Genomic DNA, 14,785 nt, shown 5'->3' with positions numbered 1-14,785 from the left:
TCATTTACGTGTGAAGTAGTATGAATTTCCTGTACAAGTGCTGTGGTCGAGAGAGCTAAAGAAGTGATTACACTGATTAAAGGTGTTATTCCTAGGATCAAAGCTGCAACAAATCTTTTTGGTCTTAAAAGTTCATTAACTCTTTTTAAAATTTCAACACCTGGGTCATCATACCAAGATTCTGTGAGATTAACTGTCAATATAACATAATTCGGCTGATGTACAATTAAAAACAACTTTAAATCTTTAGACATGGTTGAATTAATACAATTAGTAAGAACACAATCATGGCAATAAATGTTATAAGCTTCCTTATTTTTAGTGATATTGAAATTATTTATGGTAGACATAAGAATAGCATGAGGAGCATTTATACAAGTACGTACTGCAAAGTCATTAGTTTTACTTAACTTAGGTCTTTGTAATATTACTCTATTAGTAGCTGCTAATAGTTTATACAAGTCAGGAAAGTAAGAGAATTTACCATTTTTAAGGTCACTCTAATAGATGGGTGTTACCCATCCAGGAGTAAACCATCTATGAATAGGCTCATTGGTAAGAAAATGGTTAAAATTAAAATGTAACATTTTATTCTGTCTTATCTTTGACCAAAGTTTATAATCAAAATCAGGAGAAGATGCAGAATAATCTGTAATAGTAGTAGCAGAGCCTTGTGGCTTAAACTGTAGTGCAGTATGATGAAAACCACATCCAAACCATTTTGGGAAATCTGTTTCTAAATTGAGTAGATTCCAAGATCTGTCTTTACGACTATTAAAGTCGTCACACAGTTTAAAAGGAGGCGGTAAAGCCACTGAAATATTTGTATCATTATAACTAGCATATCCAAATGAGGTTATCTCTAGGGACCATATATCTCTTTCATTGTCTTCTTCTCCTGGAGAATCAGTAATGTAAGTCCTATAACTTAAAGGGAGACATCCCAATGGCACATGTAGATTATCTATACTAAAGCACATTGGTGTCTCCTCAGTAATTCCATGAAATTTAATTGTAAATTCTATTTTATGTGGTATTAAAGAATCTGAAATCCCTCCAAGTAATTGAGGCTCATTAGTAAATACTTTAATATTAGATCTGCTCCAAGTAGTTGGATGCAGTAAGTGAATATTTGGAAAATAGGTCCAGTAAGCTTTCCCTTCATTATCATAAGTATGAATAGGCAGTACCTGAGTCAAAATGAGAGCAATCAAAGCAAAAAACAAAGCCTCTGGGGTTTTTGGTTTTCCGGAGTTGTTCACCATGTGTTCAGCAGTGGCAGTCAGGCATTTCACTTGTCCCCAAGTCGGCAGGTCTGAGTTGCGAGTTGCGGATGATTGTGCAAGATGCAACCTTTTTATCTTAAATACTAGCCCATTTTTGTCCATCTGATTGGATTGGTAAGGGATCCAATACTCTTTGTTCTTCCTCCTTCGAATAGGGCTCATTGTAGTGACGTATCAATCTGTCTGGAATCCACAAAGGTGTTTCAGCATCTTGTGGAAATACACAAGCATAGCCTCGACCGGATGTCAGCAAGTCATCAGATCCTCTCCATTTACCAGATAATCAATCTTTCCATTTTACTAAACTTTGTTTTGACCTTTTACTTTCCCAATGTCTTATCATTGCAGTATTTCCCTCCTTGTCAGTATTTAGCTGATTTAAAACAAATAAAGCATGTTGTAAAATATGATGTGAGGAAGAGTATTTAAGCTCTCCCTCTTTTAGCTTATTTATTTGTATTTTTAATCTTTGATGGCTCTTTTCTACTATTGCTTGTCCTTGTGGGTTATAAGGAATTCTTGTAGAATGAGAAATATTAAACCTAGAACAGAAATCTTTAAATGTTTTTGATGTATAAGCAGGAGAATTATCAGTTTTTAATTTTTTAGGCATTCCTAAAACAGAAAAACAAAATAAATGTTGAATCACATCCTTGTAGGCTTCCCCAGTTCTGGCTGAGGCCACAATAACATGAGGAAAGGTATCGACTGTAACATGAACATAAGACAATTTTCCAAATTCTGATATATGAGTTACATCCATTTGCCATATGACATTAGGTAAAACTCCTTGAGGATTAACTCCCATCTGTGGAGAAGGAATAAATTTAGGACAAACATGACAATTTTTAACAATAGTTCTAGCTTCTTCTCTAGAAATATGAAATTGTTTTTGTAAGGCAGATAAATTTTGATGATGATATTTATGTGATATAATAGCTTCTTCTATAGCTGTTAAAATAAAAATTTTAGTTAAGTGATCAGCATGGGTATTCCCCTGAACAAGGGGACCAGGTAATCTGGAATGTCCCTGAATATGACCTATAAAGAAATGTGAAGTTCTGTTATGAATTAGATATTGAAGTTCTTGTAGCCTATGTATAATTTTAGATGAAAAGGAGAGCATTGCTGTTTCTATGGTTGGAAACAGTTTAACAATGTATAGTGAGTCTGTGTACAAGTTAAAGGGTTGAGCAACAGTCTTGAAAGCATAGATGACTGCTTCTAATTCAGCTCTTGGTGCAGAAGTTTCTTTTGTCCATTGAACTGTGGGTTGAGAATTAATTATTGTAACTGCTTTTCCATTTGGTGACCCATCCGTAAATATTAACATAGCATTGTTAATTGGAGTTGAGGAGCACCATTTAGGAAATATTATTTCTGTTTGAAGTAAAAAATGTAGTAAAGGATTATTGGGCAAGTGGAAAGAAATTTTTCCTGTAAAATTTAGAAATGCAATAGCCCATTGATCATCAATTTGTAATAATTGGTCAAATTGTTCTCTTGTGTAAGGAATAATTATTTCATGCATTTCACAAGCAAACAATTCTTTACTTCTAAATCTGGCCTTTAATACCAAAAAAGCTACCATAGTAGGATAAGACATTAATATTTTCTTTCCTGATAATGGTAAGTGTATCCATTCAAGTGAATAATTTTGCCATAAACAACCTGTTGGAGTATGTTTTGTTTTTAGCACAATAAAAACACAAAGCAAGTTATAATTAACTTGTTGCAAGTAATGTTTTTGAATTGCAGTTTCAACAACTTGTAAGGTTTGTTCTCCTTCTTTAGTTAATACTGTACTTGAGTTAGGATATGAATCACCCTTTAGTATTTCAAACAAAGGTTTTAAATCATTAGTTGAGAGTTTTAAATAAGGTCTAATCCAATTTATATCTCCCAATAATTTTTGAAAATCATTTAACATTAATAATTTGTCTTTTCAAATTTGTAACTTTTGAGAGCTGACACAATCTGTTTTTATAGTTCTTCCTAGATAATTATAAGGAGGTTCCTGTTGAATTTTTTCAGGAGCCACTACCAGACCCCACCTCTGTAAATCTTTCATTAAATCCTGTAATATTATTTGTAACAAATGGCTTTGAGAATGTGTAATCAATATATCATCCATATAATGAATCATATAGCAGTCTGATTACTTTTGTCTTCAATTAATTAAGGCTTGATCTACAAATTTTTGACATACTGTAGCACTATGTTTCATTCCTTGAGGTAATACTTTCTATTGAAATCTTTGATAAGGCCTTTGTAAGTTAGGCGATGGTAAACTAAAAGCAAAACACCATCTATCTAGTTTAGCTAAAGGAATAGTAAAGAAGCAATCTTGTAAATCAATGACTATGATATGATAGCCTTTAGGGACAGCCACAGGAGAAGGGAGGCCAGGCTGAAGTACTCCCATACTCTCCATTGTATTATTAACTGCTCTTAGATCCTGCAGTAATCTCCATTTTCCTGATTTTTTTCTTTATAACAAACATAGGTGTATTTCATGGACTATTAGATGGCTCTATATGTCCTAACTATAATTGTTCCTATACTAATTTTGTGGCTGCTTCGAGTTTTTCTTTTGATAAGGGCCATTGTTTCACCCATACTGGTTGATTGTCCTTCCAGATAATTGGGTCAGCCTGCCTGGTAACAGAGGCCCCTATGAAAAATGTGTACTTTCCTCCTGTTCATCAGTTAAAGTAATATTAAGTTGTTCCATTAAATCTCTTCCCCATAATGTAAATGGGAGAGAAGGAATAATATATGGTTGAAAAGTCCCAGTTTTTTCTTTGTCTCTCCAATGTAACATAACAGAGCTTTTTGCCACATTGGAGGCTAATCCTAGCCCCACCAAAGTAGAAGGGGATTTAGTAGTTGGCCAGCTAGGAGGCCAATCATGAGCTGCAATACAAGTTACGCCCACTCCTGTGTCTAGCAGTCCTTTAAATCTTTTGCCATTTTTTTCTATGGCTTTCATAGGTCTTTGTTCTGAAATTTTTTGTACCCAGGCCACAGTATTAATTGATCCAAAACCCTCTTTCCTTTCTGGGGCTAGTACTTGATTTGGAAATTTAAGACAGGGTATTAACAATAACTGAGAAATTCTCTGTTGAGGAAAAATCTGTACTGTCTTATATGGGGGATAGACCATAATTTTCATTTCTCCTAAATAATCTGAATCTACTAAACCAGGTATTACCTGGATTCCTGCTTTTGCTATAGAACTTCTTCCTATTATTAGGCCCATATGTCCCTCAGGCAAAGGGCCAAATATGCCTGTTGAGATTAAAGTAACCTCTGATTCTGGAGTAATAATTAAATGCTGAGAGGAAGGCAGATCTAATCCTGCACTTCCTGGGGTTCCTCTGGCCAGGTCATTATTGTTGTCCTACAAATGGATTGGGGGATCCCCAATTGTCCCCAGGCCCCTCATCCCGTTTTTTGGATAAGATTCATTGGCTTGAAATCCTGGATAATTTTGCCTTCACTGTTTCATAGGAGGCGAGTTTGAACCTCCTTGTCTTAGTCCATTAAGCTAATGGCCATCTTTATGAAATCTGGATCTACATTCACGAGCCCAATGAAATCCTTTTTGACATTTAGGACAAATTGTTTTAGGAGGAGCTCCAGTTCCCCCAGCAGTATTCTGAGGGACCACTGGAGCTGGCACAATTGGATTCTTAGGATTAGGACAATCCTTAGCAAAATGCCCAAGTTGTCCACAAGAAAAACAATTACCTTGAGACCTGCTAGGATGACCAGCAGGCCTAGGAGCATTAACATTTTGATTAATACCTTTAAGATATTGTGAATAAGTTTTTCCTTGTAAGGCAGCAGCCATAGCCATTCCTTGAATATGAGCTGGGCTACTGTCCATACAGGTTTTAATATAGTCTGAAAGAGAGCCAGTTCTTCTAATTGGTCTTAATAGAGCCTGGCAAGTAGGATTACCATTTTCAAAAGCCAATTGCTTCAGTAATATGTCAGCTGCTTCTGAATTAGTAATGATTTTAGAAATATTTTCCTCTAATTTTTCTAAGAAGTCTTCATAGGGTTCCATGCTACCTTATTTAATATTACTAAGAAAGGTTGTAGGAGCATCAGCAGAAGGCAATCACCTCCATGCCAACTGAGCAAATTTAGAAATTTCCTCTAAAACCTTTCTAGGAAGTTTAATTTGTTCTGCAGGAGTAAGCCAATCCCCTGTTCCTGTTAACTGTCCTAAGGTTATTCTATTTCTTCTTCTGTCCATCTGTGACTATACAGAGGCTTTTGCTAATTCTTCATATTCTGTCTTCCAAAGTAAATATTGCCCTGGTGTTAAACACGACTTTGCAGTTTGTTGCCAATCAAAAGGCATCAGCCACTGTGAGCTCACATTCTCCACTAGCTGCAGAGTATAAGGGAAGTAGGTCCTAAATCGTTTATGGCTGCTTTTAGTTCTTTTAATATTTTAAAAGAGAGAGGTTCCCAATGAGGCTCTCCTCCCTCATCTATAGTTCATACTATAGGGCAACAAATACTAACATCTCCCTGTTTTTGTGCCTCACGAAACAGCACCTAGAAATCCTACCTTTTGGACTTTCCTTTTTATTTTATCTAGGGGTTTAGGAAGGGCCGGAACAACAGGAGCCACCAAAGGTGGATCCTCATTATGATATCTGAAAGCGGCTTCTTCCAAATCTTCCTCATCAGACAGGGAGAGCTGATCAGGTAGACCTTTCTCCTTTCTCCCCGTCTTCATCATCGTCTGATTCACTTTCACTTTCACTCTGGGTTTCCTCTGTATATTTTTTAACCAGGCTGTCAGCAAAGGTTCCTTTTCTGACATTTCATCTGGTGATCTTACCCTTTTACTTAGCTGCTCACTTTCATGTCTAGGGTCTAAACAGTCCCTAAAGATTCCACAACGCAAAAGCATCGGCAGGTGCTCTTTCATTGCCATATAATCTATGATGCGCATGCATAGCATTGCCTATCTTTTTCCAGGTTTTAACATCTAAAGTACCCTGTTCAGAAAACCAAGGGGCACATTCTTGCATGAAATGAAAAAATCTTTTTAATTGAGCTGTTCCTACATGTGTTCCTCTTTTAGTTAATAAGTGCTTAACAATATCAATAAATAATGCTCTTTCTTTGCTTTCACTACCTCCCATTTAGCTGTTCTGTCTATCCCTGCCTCTCCTTTCTCGGCCTTCTCTACCGAGGGGTCCGCGGCACCCCAGGAAGGATCTTAACTGTCTTGAAAAGGAAAGAAATTAATATTAATAAATGGGGCATTTACCAGAGTGCCCCACATTGGGCGCCACTTGCCGGGGTCCAGCCCTAGCAGGAGTCCATGGGTTCCACACAGGTAAACAGGGCGCAGGGAGACAGCGTCGGCATTGGATGGAGAATGAAAAACACAGACTCTACTTCTGGTGCAATCACTCCCACTTTATTCTGGGGAAGGCTGGGTTTATATACATTTTTCCTCAGGCTTTAATGGCAGTCTTGTTTTTAAAATTAAAGGAGTTTCCAAATCATAGGCAGAAATTGTTTTTAACAAGGATCAGAAAGATTATGAGAAAACAGTAACCTTACAGATTATCCTTACCTAATCAAATTGTTTTAAGAATATCTAACTACGTCAATGAGCTAATACAATGTTTATTTCCTTAATATCTAAACTCTATGTGACCTAAGACTATTCTTATTATTCTCGCAGTTAAAGTGATAGACAAGTAATCTCATGTGACCATCTCTACTAGGTCCATCTGGTTAATATCTAAATTGCTGAGTTAAGGGCTACAGGAGGGCAGCAGTTGCAGTGGTTCTTGCGGCCAAATTTTTTTTTACTGAATAAATTACCTTGTCTTATATAGCTCTTTTTTTCCAGAACAGGGCATTGTGAACCAACATTTCTTATAGGGGTGACCTAGTCTTTGTAGGAACAAGGAATGTTGTGAAACCTTATTCTTTTACCCCACCACCATTGTTAGAATTTAATCAGCATGTTGGAGACAAAGGCAGATCTATAACTATTTTCTCCAGAGACTTTAAGGGACTGATTGCACGGTTGCAAAATTATTTTTAATTTTGTTAGTGGTAAAGACCCATTGTTTTTCATATTGTAGGTAATATTTTCTGGAATTTTTGTTGTATTCCCCTCATGCCCTTAAGAAATCCGTTCAGACTGAAATGAGTAATATAAGAAAAACACAGCAGAAAAAGCACGATGCTGCGGAGCAAAACATCTGGCAATTCCTTTTAGGATGAGCCTTTGCAAACATCCTCCAGAGTATCTTTGTCAAGCACTGGATGGAATTCCATATGCCCCCGCAGCAGACCCTGGGCTAGGTCCACAAAGGCAGTGCTGTTCTGCAGGATGGTAAGTTCAATTGCCACAAGAATGACAATTGCTGAGGGCACACAGGAATGGCAGTCCACAAAGGCTATGCCACTGGTCTAACAAGTCATCATGAGGCCCATGAACCACACCAAATTATGAGCTGAATGGCTAATATCTATCATATATTTAAACTTACGTGGTCGTCTATGAATTGTTTCTTACACAAGAACACTGCAACATGGCTCTCATGAGTCTTCATGTGGTGGAATATATCTCCAATCACAGCAGCTCAGGAGGCTGAGGAAGGAGAATTTGGAGTTTAAGGCCAGCCAACTGAGTGAGGCCCTAAGCAACTTAGCAGAACACTCTCTCAAAATAGGATATAAAAATTTAAAGAGCTGGGGATGTGACCCAGTAGTTATGTGCTTTTGAGTTCCATCCCCAGTACTAGAAAAAAAAAAGGTGTATTCAAATACTGCATATGATTTCATCAGAGGCTGGGGATGTAACTCAGTGGCAAAGTGCTTGCCTAGCATGTGCAAGGTACTCAGTTCAAGACTCCCAACTGCAGAAAACACAAAAATAAAGGAAGAAAAAGAAAGCACCCCATCCTAAATATCAAACTATGTGTATATGAAATATAAATGTATCATGCTGTGAAGTGACTACCCTTAACCAAGTTATCTCATTGTATATATGCAAATATTTGGAAATCTCAAACACTTCTAGTCCCAAACATTTTGCATAAGGGGTACACAGTCTGGAGTATGAGACAGCATTATACATCATTCAGATGGAAAGAGTTGAAGCAGTCATGTTACAATAGCATAAAAAGCTGGATATGAAAGACCTTTAAATATCCTGGGACTTGTGCAATAATCCTGGTCTGGGTCTACATGCTACCAAGTAAGCCGTTGCTCAAAGACTCGTTCCGTAAGACTATGTAGCACCAAATGTTAGGATAGAGCCTCCCACTGTACTTCTTTCTCCCAATCAAAAGAAATCAAGGGAGGCTATATTGATTTTCCAAAGTAAATAATACTGGAGAAGGGCTCAAAGCCAACACAGTCTCATGCCTTTATTATGACCATAATGGAGATAGCATATCAGCCAATATTAACTAATTATATTCCTGCCAAAGCAAAGTCAAGTGCTCTTCTAATCCAATGATCCTACCATTATATGTTAATGGTTGCCAGAAAGATGAAATCCTATTTTTAAGTAAATGTTAGACAGAAATGAAGAGTCTCAATTATACCTCAATTAAGCCAAATGCATAAATCATACCACTAAGTTTGTTTCATCAGGTCAAGGATCAGATCTGCATTAGGGATAAAAGCATTTGAACTGCCCAACATGGTGTGATTGCTCTGCAGACCTGATTTGGATGCACACCCTTTTACAAAAGTACTTTGCTTTTTCTTTTCTGGGCTACTTCTGAGCACAAGTCTGATTCCTCATGACACCTGGCATGTCAAACATTCTCAGATCTGAATAGTTGGGTGTTATAATTCAAGTCATTCTTTTTCTGGTGACTGTGAACTCAAAATCACAGCTCCTAAACTTTGATGAGCTCAATGAGGGTGAACTGACCAGAAGTGAGCAACAGGCAAAAGGCAGAGCTGCTCTTCCTCATCTTCTGTGTGGTCACGCCCTGGCTCCGGCCCAGACTGCCTGCAGGAACATGAGGTGCACTGGCAAACGTCTGGATCAATTGCAAACTCTGCAACAGTAGTCACCTATTTCTTCCCTTGCCTTCTTCACAGGTCCTAAACAGAAAAAGAGAAATTCATCAATCACTGTAAATGAGAACACACATGGACCACAGGGTGAGAGACTAAGGCATTTCCAGGAACCCCCTGCAGCCTACAGGAAGCAGTGTGAGTGACAGGTGGAAGTCAAGGGATGTTTGAGCAGAGGAACACCATCTATTCATAAAAGGCTCATTCTGGCTACTGATAAAGATGGGAGTAACTGAAGAGTGACAAGAGGCCAAGTCAGGACCACTGGCACAACCTACTGGGAGGCTGAGCCAGCCTTGCTTAGGAGATGGCTTTCAATCTGAGCTGGTCATAAATAAAGCAAGCTGTCTCAGGTGGTGATAAGCAAGTCCCCGAATCAATGGAACCATAGAGGATGGGTTACTGAGTAGGGAATTTGAGCCATCAGTACTCAAGCATATGAGAGGAGTTGGGTTAGACAACTCTCCAAGTCACTTCCAAGTGGAGATAATAAGGTTCAGGGAAATCAGCTGAAAAGAATATTTTCACAGAGTAGGGATAGCTGACCACCTGGGACAATAAGGAGGTGTTCAGTGGTGGAAATGTGGGAGTGAATGAACAGCTTGAGCCAAGCTCCAGAGATGGATATACAGGGTCTCTGGGGAATCTAGCGCACCAAGAGGGAAAAGGTTTATGAAGGACAGGGAGGAGATGAAGCTAGGAAGAGATGCAAGACCTCAAAGGGGACAGCTCCCACGGGGCCTGGTGATATTAAGAGAACATTTTGCCAGCCCTTGTTGAGGAGGCAAAAGTGAGACTGTAGGAGCCAAAGAAGGTGGTTCGACCACTTGGTTCCCCTGAACAGATTTTCTTTTTTTTCCCTCACACCATGGTCACCAACTTCTTGAAGGCACGCCTGCCCAATATTCACTGTGTTCACTCCCCAACTTCTCACTGGAAAATATATCCAGTAATGGCTTCCTAACAAGCAACAACCTAAATATAAGCCCATGGACTGTGTGAGGCTCCGAATCTGGGGGATATTTTGTGACTTCACCATAAGAAGTTGGGAACAGACAATTCTGGGGAGGACCAGTATTTGATGGATGACAACTATGCTCATGAGATGCCACAAGATGGAGTCCCTTCCTGCCGTCAACTCAGAGCCACTCCACAAGCCCCAGCCCTGGAACGCCCAGTGCTCAGAACCCAGTGACATCATCTTTAGGCAACAATGGGGCTTGGGTCTTCCCAAGATTCCCATTGGTGGACAGATTCTTGGGGGCAGTTGATTCTTTGCTGAGCCATGGGCCTGGTAACATGTCTCAATGGTATGCTCAAATGGCAAACCTGGACCTTGCTGGCAGTAAGTATCCCTTCAGTCCTTTGAGTGTGGGGACAAACTTTCAGAAAAGAGACTTTGTATTGATGGGGTGGTGGCTGCCTGCATGGAGTGCCAAATAGTTAAGAGACAGACATTTCTAGGAAACTAAGGAGTTTGAGAAGGCAGAAACCATGTTGTGCCAAACCAGAAAAGATACACTGGTGCCCTTGTCAAGTGGTTCCTTGAGGGCCTCGCCCTTAAGTTCAGTTTATCAGTCTGAGGGATTGAGTGAGTCCTGGACTGGGAGCCAGAAGGCCTGACTGAGTCTCAGCAGGTCATGTTTCCTCTAGACCTAGTGTCCCTTGTCTCTGAAAGGTTAACAATATACTCTTATGCTCCCTGCAGACCAAGCTTTAACTGAATACTAAAATGATGAGGTAGGTATGTAAGGAGGAAGGGAGGGAATGGATGGATGAATGAGCCAAATCAAGGAGAGGAATGAGAAACAGTTCATGTCCGAGCCAGAGTTGTCAGTCAGCTCCCTCTTTATTTTAGTGCCTCAGCCTGGGTCTCCCTGTACTTTGGGCTCATGGGACTGTGTTGTGTAGTAACCTGCGGTGCATTATATTTATGCACTGCAGGAAGAAGCTACAGTGGGAGAGGTGTGCCCAGTAGAGGGTGGAAGTGATGAACATTTGCACCTTCATTTACATTCCACTATTATAATGGATCAATATGCAGAAACGCCATGGAATCAATGTAGCTATTCAAATAAGCCCACCCATAGGTCCTACCATCAGTGAGATGAAAGACCATATTCCAGATTGTCTGTGGGAGTCAGACACCCCTGAAGCCAAGGGTTATGGCCTCAGAGGCAGCATGCACAGGGCAGAGACCCCTGTTGTTATGTGAGCTTCTCTGGCGGACTGAGGGCAGCCCATGACTAACTGGAAGCGACAGCACCAGACGACATCCCCATTCCTGATTTTCAACTTTCAGGTGATACCCTTTGCCCCAACCCTCCACAAAATGCCTATGGTGTAACACACTGCCTCCTACCCTTTGGTCATCTATCCTGAAAGGAACGTACACTACCATTCCCTTCCCACACTGGCCCTGGAATGAACTCTTTCAATGCCAAACTTTGGCTTCATATCTGTAGTGTCCACTCACTGAAGGTGAGAGCTTTATGGAACCAAGGGAATGATTCAACAATGGAGCTAACTTCACGGCAGTCATGCTGACACAGAGGGCCCACTTGGATGTTACGTTATTAAAGAGTTTTGAAAAAGTCAGTCTGTTGTGTCTCATTTCCCGGTAAGAGGGCAATGTTCTTCTCCTGTCTGATGGTGCCACAAGTTTAACCAATACAATGAGAACTGGAGGTTGGCTTTGAAGGGACACATTGAAACAATACTTGTGGATGAGCTCAGTTCCCTCCATCCAGGATTTAAATTCAAACTTGTGCAAGACCCTGGGCTAGGTCCACAAAGCAGTGCTGTTCTGCAGGATGGTAAGTTCAATTGGCACAAGAATGACAATTGCTGAGGGCACACAGGAATGGCAGTCCACAATGGCTATGCCACTGGTCTAAATGTCATCATGAGGCCCATAAACCACAACTCACTATGGGATGAATGCCTGATATCTATGATATATTGAATCCTAAGTGGTCATCTCTGAATTATTTCTTATACAAGAACACTGCAACATGGCTATCATGAGTCTTCTCTTACTGATGAAGAGAAAGGATCCAAGGGTATATGCCATTATCTTATATTTTGTTGTTGTGTTGTTCCTCAGACACTTCTCCAATTTGCATCTGCCTGACATTAGAGTTCCTGATCTTTCCACTATACCCCAGGGTATACTTTTCCTAATCCTGTCTTCTTCAAACATATGTGGTGGATGCTTTAGTGATTGCAGAATCATCTGTTTGGTCTATAGATTTGCTGAGAGTAAGGGCTGGTGAGTACCTCCTAGAATTTTACACAGGAATACATCCGTAGTAAATGGAGATCCATGGCTGCCCAAAAGTGAAGAGTCCCCTGCAACTCAGATACATGGCAACATTCTGAATACTTTCTGGAAATGGTTCTTAAAGTACAGACAAATAAGATTATGAAGTATTTGGCTACAGTTTAAAGAAGAGAATGCCTGGATTATGCAAAAATCTTTAACCTATTGCCCAAATGAGAAACCCACTCACCATATTTGCTGTAAATGTTAAATGTAGATTTCCCTGAGAGGAAAGGCCAGTTTTTGATTATTTTGTGGTGGTATCTCTGCATGCATGTGCCTGTGTATTTGTGTTTGTGTGCGTGTGTCTTTGTGAAATAGAGAGAGAGGTAGAGAGACAGACATAAAGACAAACAGACAGACAAAAGTTGTGAGAGAATGTGATTTTGGCTCTTACTAACCTTAGGTAATTTATTTTTTATTTTTTCCTGTGTGGGCTGAAGGGATTAGGTCCAGCAACTGAAAAGAAAGCCCTAGCCCTTTCTATGTGACCTGTCTCTCACAAGGGCTTTTCTTTTATTTTGGGAAGGTAAGTGGTACCTTTTTTCCCCTTCTGTAAATATGATCTTATATTGTAACTCAAAATATAAAACAGGACTAAGTGGATGTTCCTTGATACAACAGGGGCAGAGGTTCTTTCCTTTCTCACTTTGTCACTTCTTATCACTGGTGCTTTCACCCAAGCAGATGCCTTATCTGAGACTTCACTACAACACTGCTTTATGCCCACCATCTCTTAACCCTTGCTTTCAAAGGAAGATGGAATCCATAAATGGACAGATCAATGCAAATTTTTTTTCTCTTATGAATCAGGGGAGTGGGGGAGGTTTTTTTAAATTTATTTTACTATTTCACAGTATCAGGATTGCTTTTCTACTTTCTCCATTATGTCTGAGGAAAGAAAGTGAGGCTGCACCTTACATGGTATCCTCACTGCTTAATATGTTGTCTAATGAGGCACTTAGTGAATGAATGAAGATCACAAGAAATATCAATGTAGAAACCAGATGGTATAATGATTAAGAATGCAAGCTTTGCAGTCAGAGTGTGTCAGCTTGTATTCTGCCTTAACCAATTATTTGATGGTCAGACTTAGGAATTTTCCACATCAGTGAAATGGGAATTGCACAAGAATACTTATGTTCACAGGATAGTCATCATAATTATGCCATGATAACTAACAAGTTTCCACAGGAAGTATTCAATAAATGTTAGATGAATTTTTTGGTAAGTAAAACAACATAGAACAGTTATTTAAAACAATCCCACAATCATCCCAAAGGGTACATTTTACCTTCAATGCCAGAAATTCTCAGTATGGAGATAGTCCACAGTTGGTGAGTTCAGTCTCCAAGAAAATGAAACTTTTGACAGTGCTGAGGGATTTGATGTGAAAATCTGCATTTGATCTGTAAAACCATGTATGCATTACTACAATCAAATCTCACACCGAAGTATTCTAGTATCAAAGGCATTCATTCCTGTATTAATATAAGAGAAATAGTTGAAAATTATGTAGCATACTAACTGTGAAGTTAAAGGTTTGCATTGAGATGTCTATAGACAAGTGAAGGTGAATCAAGAGTATATTACACTAAGTTTTCAATAGATGTTCCTCTCCAAAGAATGATATGTAGTTTGACTATTCCTAACAAAAAACCTGATATACTCATAAATCTGCCATTTCTTGAGTGCCAATATCATATCGGGGGAAAATTTCACATGTGTGCTCATGTGATGTGTCACAGTTAAAAGAAGGTGTGTATGGTGTGGTGGCACATGCCTCTAATCTCAACAGCTCAGGAGGCTGAGGCAGGAGAATTTGGAGTTAAAGGCCAGCCAATTGAGTGAGGCCCTAAGCAACTTAGCAGAACCCTGTCTCAAATTATGATAAAAAAAACTTAAAGGAGATGGGGATTTGACCCAGTAGTTATGTGCTGCTGGGTTCCATCCCCAGTACTAGAAAAAAAAAAGGTGTATTCAAATACTGCATAAGATTTCATCAGAGGCTGGGGATGTAACTCAGTGGCACAGTGCTTGCCTAGCATGTGCAAGGTCTTCAGTTCAAGACTCGCAAATGCAGAAAACA

At 39.4% G+C, this 14,785-nt stretch overlaps 1 long non-coding RNA gene across 1 annotated transcript; it reads right to left on the bottom strand.

Annotated features, from left to right (window-relative positions):
• Positions 1–1,245: 1,245 nt before the first annotated feature.
• Positions 1,246–14,081, bottom strand: LOC124973581 (uncharacterized). Its single transcript, XR_007106683.1, has 4 exons — positions 13,991–14,081; positions 9,226–9,401; positions 7,829–7,929; positions 1,246–1,469 (listed from the first exon to the last, which is right to left on the bottom strand). It is a non-coding gene; the product is annotated as an uncharacterized LOC124973581 (long non-coding RNA).
• Positions 14,082–14,785: the final 704 nt, after the last annotated feature.

Source organism: Sciurus carolinensis, unplaced genomic scaffold (assembly GCF_902686445.1).
Source record: "Sciurus carolinensis unplaced genomic scaffold, mSciCar1.2, whole genome shotgun sequence".
Lineage (NCBI taxonomy): Eukaryota > Metazoa > Chordata > Mammalia > Rodentia > Sciuridae > Sciurus > Sciurus carolinensis.
The sequence above is the reverse complement of the archived record's forward strand: the minus strand, read 5'-3'. Positions and strand labels throughout refer to the sequence as shown.